General features: G+C 31.2%; 1 long non-coding RNA gene across 1 annotated transcript; it reads left to right on the plus strand.

Moving 5' to 3' along the window:
* The first annotated feature begins 1,462 nt into the window (after positions 1-1,462).
* LOC108994896 lies at positions 1,463-3,091 on the plus strand. The gene is made up of 3 exons (XR_001996775.2): positions 1,463-1,529; positions 1,882-2,003; positions 2,976-3,091. It is a non-coding gene; the product is annotated as an uncharacterized LOC108994896 (long non-coding RNA).
* The last annotated feature ends 5,699 nt before the right edge of the window (positions 3,092-8,790 follow it).

Below are 8,790 nucleotides of genomic sequence, written 5' to 3' on the forward strand. Positions count from 1 at the left end.
CAAATATTATTAAAATTTAAATAATTTTTAATTTTTTTCATATTTATTTTCAAAGATAAGATGAGATGAGATGAGATGAATTGAGATTAAAGTTAAGAAGTTGAATAAAATATTATTAAAATATATTTTTTAATATTATTTTTGTTTTGAGATTTGAAAAAATTGAATTTTTTATTTTTTTTTATATGGAGATTTGAGAAAGTTGCAATGATGAAACGAGAGGTTTTTAAAATTTTCAAAGTTTTGGATTTTAGGCCTCGTTTGTTTTCAAAGATGAGATGAATTGAGAATAAAATCAAAAAATTAAATAAAATATTGTTAGAAAATATTTTTTTAATATTATTTTTATTTTGATATTTGAAAAAGTTAAATTGTTTATTTTATTTTATATGAAAATTTGTGAAAATTGTAATGATGAAACTGAAGGTTTTCAAAATTTTAAATTTTAGTCTTAAAAACAAACCAGGATAAAAGCAAACCAGGCCATAATCTTTAGCTAATCATTATTTAAATACAAAAACCAATAAATTTTTTATAAATTTCAAAATAAAATATAAAAATCAATACAAATTTTAAAATAAAAATACAAACAATTTTTTAATTTTGTAATATTGTTGTTTAACTTTTTTTCTTATTTCTCAAAATTTAATAAAACATCTTAACTTAAATTATTTTACTGTTATTTATAAGATTCTGAAATACATCCAAACCAACCCTTAAATCCATAATTTTGAAGTTTTTAGTCCATAAGTCGCATATCATTAATTGAAAGTCTAGTAGGTTTAGAAAGACATAGTTCTTTTAACTTTATTTACGTTAAATGTGGATACATTGTTTATTTGTTATTTATTTTGTACTTGTTTTTCACTATTATGTTTTAATAGAGTCGATTAACTATATTATGCTTCTTGATATTAGTGATCATGAAAAGTCACATTAAGGGATCGTTTATTTTCGGAGATGAGATAAAATGAGATTAGAGTTAAAAAGTTGAAGAAAATATTGTTAGAATATATTTTTTAATATTATTTTTGTTTTAGAATTTGAAAAAGTTGAATTATTTATTTTATTTTGTATTGAAAGTTTGAAAAGTTATAATGATTAAATGAAATGAGATGTTTTCTCAAAACAAACGAAGCCTTAAGGATCTTTTTTGTTTTGTATTTGGGGCTCTAAAAAGCGCTTCAACACCCAAACACTCATTTACAACGTTAGAAGTAAGACTATTTATTCGGGTCGAATTTTTTTCCGGCCCAGTTCGGAACTCGGATAACCGGGTCCCAGGTACGAATTCCAACCCGGGACATACCAGGGCCGATACCCGCATGATTAAAACCGATTTCATCCGGCTCGAGTACCGAATTTAAACCCGGTACCCGGATTTTTTTTTTAAACCCACCTATCAAAACCCAGTACCTAATGCAAAAGCAAATTCATCACTCCTTCAGATCTCTCTCTCTCCGCAACTTGCGCCGATGTCCTCTCTCACGCTGAAACCCTAACCTCCTCTACCTTCATCACCTCCTTTGGTCCGTCCTCTCTCTCTCTCTCTCTCTCTCGCGTCGCCAGGGTCATTTCGCGACTAGGTGAGAGAAATTTCGGTATTTTCTATCATGGGTTTGAGTTTTTGACTGTTAAGTGCCGAAACCCTAGCCTTCTTCTGCCAAGTGCCGAAACCCTAATACTCTTAGATCTACTCCTGGATCTAAGACGTGGCTTTGAGTTGTTTTTGTTTTTTTGTTCTAGATCTACTCTTATATCTGATCCTATAATTTGCATTATATTTTTTATTTATTTGTTGATCTTAGAATCCTTGATGTGCTCTGATATTTGGGTTGTTTTTTTTTATTTTGGGTTTTTTTTGGGTTGATAATCCCCTAGTGACCAAGATTTGTCCTGTCGTCGATCTTTCAGTAAAGATTTTCCTGATTTGCAAGGTGCTCTGTCTGGGTTTTCTGCGTAAAGCGTTGTCTTCATCCTCGTGCTGTTGTCTTTATCCTTGGGTATGTTTTATTCTCTCTGTTTGTTTTGTTATCTCTTTGTTGATTTTGAGTTTGTTTTGATGAGAATGTTTGAATGTTTGAGGAGTATTTTTATGACTTAGATCCTCGTGCCGTCGTCTTCATCCGTGGGTATGTTTTCTTATCTCTGTTTGTTGATTTTGAGTTTGTTTTGTTGATTTCGACGAAAGTCTTGCTATTGTCGGTGAAATTTTTGAGTTTGTTTGAATGTTTTTGTTTTTAAGTTTAGTAAGTTTAAAATTTTGAGTTTACTTGAAGTTGAATCATGTTTTCAGAAATAGGACGCAACTATATCATTCAACTTGGATCCCAATAACATCATATAATTTGATCCGTTCACTCGTACTTCTAAATATATCCAAATGACTAATATCTAAAATATATACGAAAATATTAATATAATCTTAATCTTAGACAATTAGTGCTCTGTAGCAGTTGTTTCAGCATCAACATGATGAACCTACATATAAAGTTGTGTGATGCAATTTCAAACTTACAAACTATCCCAGAAACATTAGCCGATAGTAATGGTGGTTTTCATCATGATTTAAATTACAAACTATCCCAAAAATAAGCTCTTTTCTTATTTCTTCTTTTTATTTTTTTTCCAAAATTACATTGCACGATGTGTAAATACGTATCTATTCATGCAAAATCCTGGTTTCACGATATATTTGTTTCATGAACATGTTTTTTCTTAGTACTTCAATAAAGGTATGCCATGAAATGTCATGAGATTATTCTTCTTTTTTCTTTGCCCCAGAAAACTTATATTTCAATTTGATTAATTTTCACCAAGGGTAAGAAACAAAAAATCCTACCTTTTTCCGTTTTGTTGTTCCATTTTCTTAATTGGTAGTTCAAATAATATGATGTGCTATGGAAGTTGTTTCTGGTTAATTAACTTTAAGCTCGTTGATTGGGAACTTACATTATAGCTTCTAGTTTGTACAGGTTGTAACAAATGCTCCTTTCCCATATGGCGTGCAACAGCATCAAATACTAGTTTCTGATTCAGCCAATAGAGCTTGTCAAAACCACAATCATGTGATAGTTGGAAGAATAGCTAATTGCTGGAAAAATGCAAACAATTTGTTGTGTATTAGAGTTTAATTAAAACAATGTATGTGTTTTGTAATATTTTTAGCAAATTAGTTCAAACAATGTAATATATAGTTGATTACATCTTGTATGTCGCATGCATTTTACATTATGACTATTGATTTTTTTATTTTTACATGCATTTAGTTAAAAAGTTTAATTAATTGTTTATAGGCTCATGTTATATTATAGGCTTATGTTGTATGGAGAATATGATTTGAAATTCTAAATGGAGACAAAATTTTTGAAGTCTAATTAATAATAAAAAAGTTTTTGTTAAAATAAATAAATAAAATAAAATAAAATCCGGATTCAACCCGGAACCCAGAATCCGGGTTTTGAAAAACCCAGATTCACCCAGGTTCCGGCACGGGTCTGACCCGGACCAACTCGGTCCGGGTATACCTGAGTTCCCAGGTTGGAACCAGGATGAACACCCCTAGTTAGAAGCACTCTTTTTTTAATAAAAAGTTTCTTTGATAAAAGAAAGTCGTAAATAACTAGTTATCCCAAAAGCACGCAAATGCGATTGTAGTGTTGTTGTTGTTGTTGTTGTTATTATTATTATTATTATTATTATTTATAGTTTTGGTTTTGAGCTCACATCTAGATTATTTCTTTCTAATAAACTTCATTAATAAATAAATCAAAGTACATATAGTGGTAGTATGTTATTTATACAGCATATAGAGGTGGGTCTTTCTCATTAAGAAATTTCAGTAGACATTGAGGATGCAAATAAGGGGAATGTTTCTATACATTTGGTTGGATGCTGACACAATTGATCTATGTAAGTATTGATTTTGTGGTCGATGAATATTTTGCACTTTCCATTCTTCAAAGAAATGTAACAAATAGGTTATGTTTCTTATTATTGATTGCAGATTCAATCTAACACATAACTTGGTTGTGCAGTTGTCTATACTATTTCTTGAATTCTCTGCATTACAAAATTTTCTTCAAGATTTTGTAGTGATCTTCAATAAAGATTCTTGTATTTTCCAATAGCTTCTTGGTATGGATTTTGTCAATTCTACCAACTCTACTGTTGTAAACCCTTCAGATGATTCTTTTAACCCATATTATCTTCATCCAAGTGATAACCCTGGTGCCCTCTTAGTCTCAAAGATATTCAATGGAGATAATTATGTAGATTGGAGCCGATTGATTATCATAGCCTTGAATGTCAAAAACAAAGTTGCTTTTGTTGTTGGTTCGATTATTTCTCCTCCAGCTGCTCAACTTGTTGCTCACACAGCTTGGTTACGTGCAAATAATCTGGTACTTTCTTGGTTGATGAATTCCATTTCTAAAGAAATTAGAAATAGCTTGCTATATGTTGTCTCGGTTGTTGATCTTTGGAATGAGCTGAAGACTAGATATCTAAGAAGTGATAGACCAAGAGTTTTTCATCTTGAAGAATCTCAAAGCTGCATAAACCATGGTTCTTCATCTGTACTGAATATTTCAATGCTTTCAAAACTCTTTGGGATGAATATGTTAGCTATCGGCGATTTCCAACATGTACTTGTGGAAATATGTCAACCTGCACTTGTAATTTTTTCAATTTCTTGTTACTTCGGCAGTAATCTGACCGTGTTTTGAAGTTTCTTATTGGGCTAAATGACTCATATGCCTCTGTTAGGAGTCAATTACTTCTAGATGTCCCATTACCTAGCATGGCTAAAGTCTTTTCACTATTACTCCAAGAGCATAGTCAAAGACAACTCACCAATTCTATATGTAATGAAACGCATGTTTTAATGGCCAAGCAGTTAAATTAGCCAGCTATTCAACCTAAGTTCTCAAAAGATAAGTCCAAGAAGTCTTCTTTGCATTGTACTCACTATGGGTATAATGGACATACAGTTAACAAGTGCTTTCAGTTTCATGGGTACTCTCCTGGATGAACTGGACCAAAAGGAAGACGAAATATGTCTTCTGCACATGTTGTCATTTCAACTAGAGAGGTTTATATTCAAAACAGTAATGAGCAACAAAGGTTTTCTTTAACTACTAAAGAATTTAATAAACTCTTAGCACTTGCCAATTCACCTCAATCTCCTTTATCCATTCAGAATAATACCTCAGTAGCAACTGTAAATCTTGTTACCTCTTCTCAGCTTTCTAGTAAAGTAAATCATCGTATTTCTTACAATTCTGCTTCTTCTACTCTAAAATCCAATATTTCTTGGATTCTTGACACTGGTGCAATAGATCATATTCACCATTACTATATTCTTTTCCTTCTAAATTAATTACTGCCTCTATTAATCTACATAATGGCCATATTGTTCTAGCCAAACATGTTGGCACTATATGTCTTTCTAACACATTACTCTTACATAATGTTTTGTGTGTTCCTACATTTTCTTTCAATCTATTATCTGTTTCTAAGCTAACCAAAATCTTTGCTTATACTTCATTAGTTCTTATTGCTTTTTACAGGACCAATCAATGAAGAAAATGATTGGGATTACATTTGAAAAACAATGGCTTTATCATTTGTCTCAAGCTTCTTCACAAACTTCTTCCTACATTCAATCTCAGTATAATTCCATACCTTTTGTTTCAACTATTACTAAAAAACAATTAAATCTTTGGCATTATAGGCTAGGTCATGTTTCTAATTCAAGGTTGTCTTCTCTTAAACAGTTAGAATCTTCTATAACTATTGATTGTAATAAAATTGCCTGTGACATATATCCTTTAGCAAAGCAAAGAAATCTTCATTTTCCTGTATCTTAAAGAAATTATAATAAAATGTTTGACTTGATTCATTGTGATATATGGGGTCCATTTGCTACTATTTCTTACTTTGATTTTTTATTTTTCCTAACCATAGTTGATGATTTCACACGATGTACTTGGGTATACATGCTTAAGGCAAAGTCTAAAGTGTCACTTTTACTTAAAAAATTTTGTAAAATGGTAGCAACACAGTTTAATGTTTTTGTCAAAATTATAAGATTAGACAATGGACTAGAATTTTTTCTCACTGAATTCTATAATGAAAATGGTATTTTGCATCAAAGAAATTATGTAGAAACTCCACAACAAAATGAAGTAGTTGAAAGAAAATATCAACACTTACTAAGCACAACTAGAGCCTTAATGTTTCAAGCAAATATTCCTTTAACTTTTTGGAGTGATTGTGTACTAGCTATGGCACACATTATAAACAGAATTCCAACTCCTCTTTTTAAAAATAAAACACCTTATGAAATGATTTTTAATAAAACACCTAATCTTTCTCATCTCAAGATTTTTGGTTGCCTTTGTTTTGCATCTACACTTCAAACTCATAGACATAAATTTGATCCAAGAGCTACCAAATCCATATTTCTAGATTATACTTCTAATGCTAAAGGTTACAAATTAATGGACCTTAACACCAACAAAAAACTCATATCTATTCTATGAAACTATCTTTCTCTTTGCAGCTTTTTCTACTAAATATGAAAATCACTCATTCTTATTTCCTCTTTCAGAATTTTCCTATGATTCTTTTCATATCAATCCACATGTTTTTCCTGGTCAGAGTCCATCATTAGCTTTGTTTATTGATGAACATATTTCATCTAATGATCAAATTATCCCACAAACTTCATCTAATGATTAGTACCTTTTAAGTATTGACCAGGCTGTTCATCATAACACTTCAAATAGCCCACACATAAGAAAATCCTCTCGAATTAGACAAACACCTACTTTTCTGCAGGACTATTATTGTGGCAATGTTTCTTCAAATGCAAACCATTCATCTCCTTCTACTGGTTGCTCTTCTACCAAAGGTAATATCTATCCTATTTCCTCTTTTCTTTCTACTAGTCGATTGTTAGCTTCACATAAAATCTTTCTTGCTCCAGTTTCAAATTTTCCAGAACCTAAAACTTACAAACAAGCTGTTAAACTGCCAGAATGGTAGACAACTATGAAAAATGAACTTGATGTTTTAGAGTTAAATAAAACCTGGGAGCTTGTTACTCTTCATAAAAATAAACAGATCATTGGTTGTAAATAGGTATTTCGAGTCAAATACAAGGCGGATGGAATTATAGAAATGCATAAAACTAGACTGGTGGCAAAAGGTTACACTCAGCAAGAAGGATTAGACTTCTTTGATACTTTTTCTTTTGTAGCTAAGATAACCTATATTCGATTATTACTTGTTGTTGTTGCAATTAAATATTGGCATATTCACCAACTAGATGTAAATAATGCACTTTTATATAGTGATTTGCATGAGGATGTCTATATGGAGTTGTCTCCTGGATTGATTGTTAAAGGGGATAACAAGGTTTGCAGGCTTCTCAAAAGTTTTTATGGGTTAAAGCAGGCTTCTAGACAACTGTTTGCAAAGTTATCCACTGCTCTTCTTAGCTATGGTTTTGTTCAAAGCAATTCTGATTGCTCTTTGTTCATAAAAAAAATCTGCAACTTCTTTCATGGCACTACCAGTATATGTAGATGATGTATTACTAGTTAGTGACAGTTTACTAGAAATTCAGTTGTTAAAGACTTTTCTGCATGATAAGTTTACCATCAAAGTCCTAGGGCAGCTCAAATATTTCCTTGGTTTGAAAGTAGAACGATCAAAAATTGGCATTTCTCTCTACCAGAGAAAGTATGCATTAGACATACTTCAAGATATTGGTATTATTGGTTCAAAGGTTACTGCTTTCCCAATGGAGTCTAATCTCAAATTAACTGACACTAATCCTAATCTCTATGAGGATCCACTAGCTTATAGAAGACTTGTTGATAGACTGCTCTACTTAACAATTACAAGACCAGACTTAGCCTATTCTGTTAAGGTTCTAAGTCAATTTCTTGCTAAACCTCCTATTAGTCACTATCAAGCAGCAATTAGAGTATTAACATATTTGAAGGCTACACTAGGACAAGGTCTATTATTTTCATCCTCATTAGAATTGTAGCTCAAAAATTTCTCAGACAGTGACTGGGCAGGTTGTATTGATACTCGAATAAATGTTACAGGTTTTGCAATCTTTTTGGGCAAGTCACTAATTTCATAGAAGTCTAAAAAGCAAGCAACTATTAGTAAATCTTCTGCGGAAGCAGAATATCGAACACTTGCTAGCAACTACTTGTGAAGTTCAATGGCTACTTTATGCTTTACAAGACTTACACATCAATCATCCTCAGCTAACATTATTGTAACGCCCCGTTCCCGCATGTGGTTAGAGAGTTACTTCTTATCACTCAAACTCACATTCTAACAATATATTTATAGACTCCAAATTCCCAATATCATATAAAAAATTTTGGTTCAAATTAATTTACTCAATTTAATCAATCTCCCAAAATGTCAAGTCATCAGTACATAACAAAATTTCTTAATAAAACTCATCAATAATCATAGAAACGTTCTATGCTTAATCCATTATACTTAAATCATCTCACCTATATTTCATAATTTTGATCCTCAACTGAAAAATCTAAATTATCTGAAAAATATTGTAGAGATAAAGGGTGAGTTATCAACAACTCAGTAAGCAGAAAGCATATACTAATATGTAAACATAAGCATTTTCAAAATTTAGAATGCAGAACAAAATATTTACTTTCAAAATGTTGAATCAGAAACATTTACTTTTAGAATGCAAAATCAAAAAATGTTATAAAAAATATTAGAGCGAAACTT

Source organism: Juglans regia, chromosome 3 (assembly GCF_001411555.2).
Source record: "Juglans regia cultivar Chandler chromosome 3, Walnut 2.0, whole genome shotgun sequence".
In the NCBI taxonomy this organism is placed as follows: domain Eukaryota; kingdom Viridiplantae; phylum Streptophyta; class Magnoliopsida; order Fagales; family Juglandaceae; genus Juglans; species Juglans regia.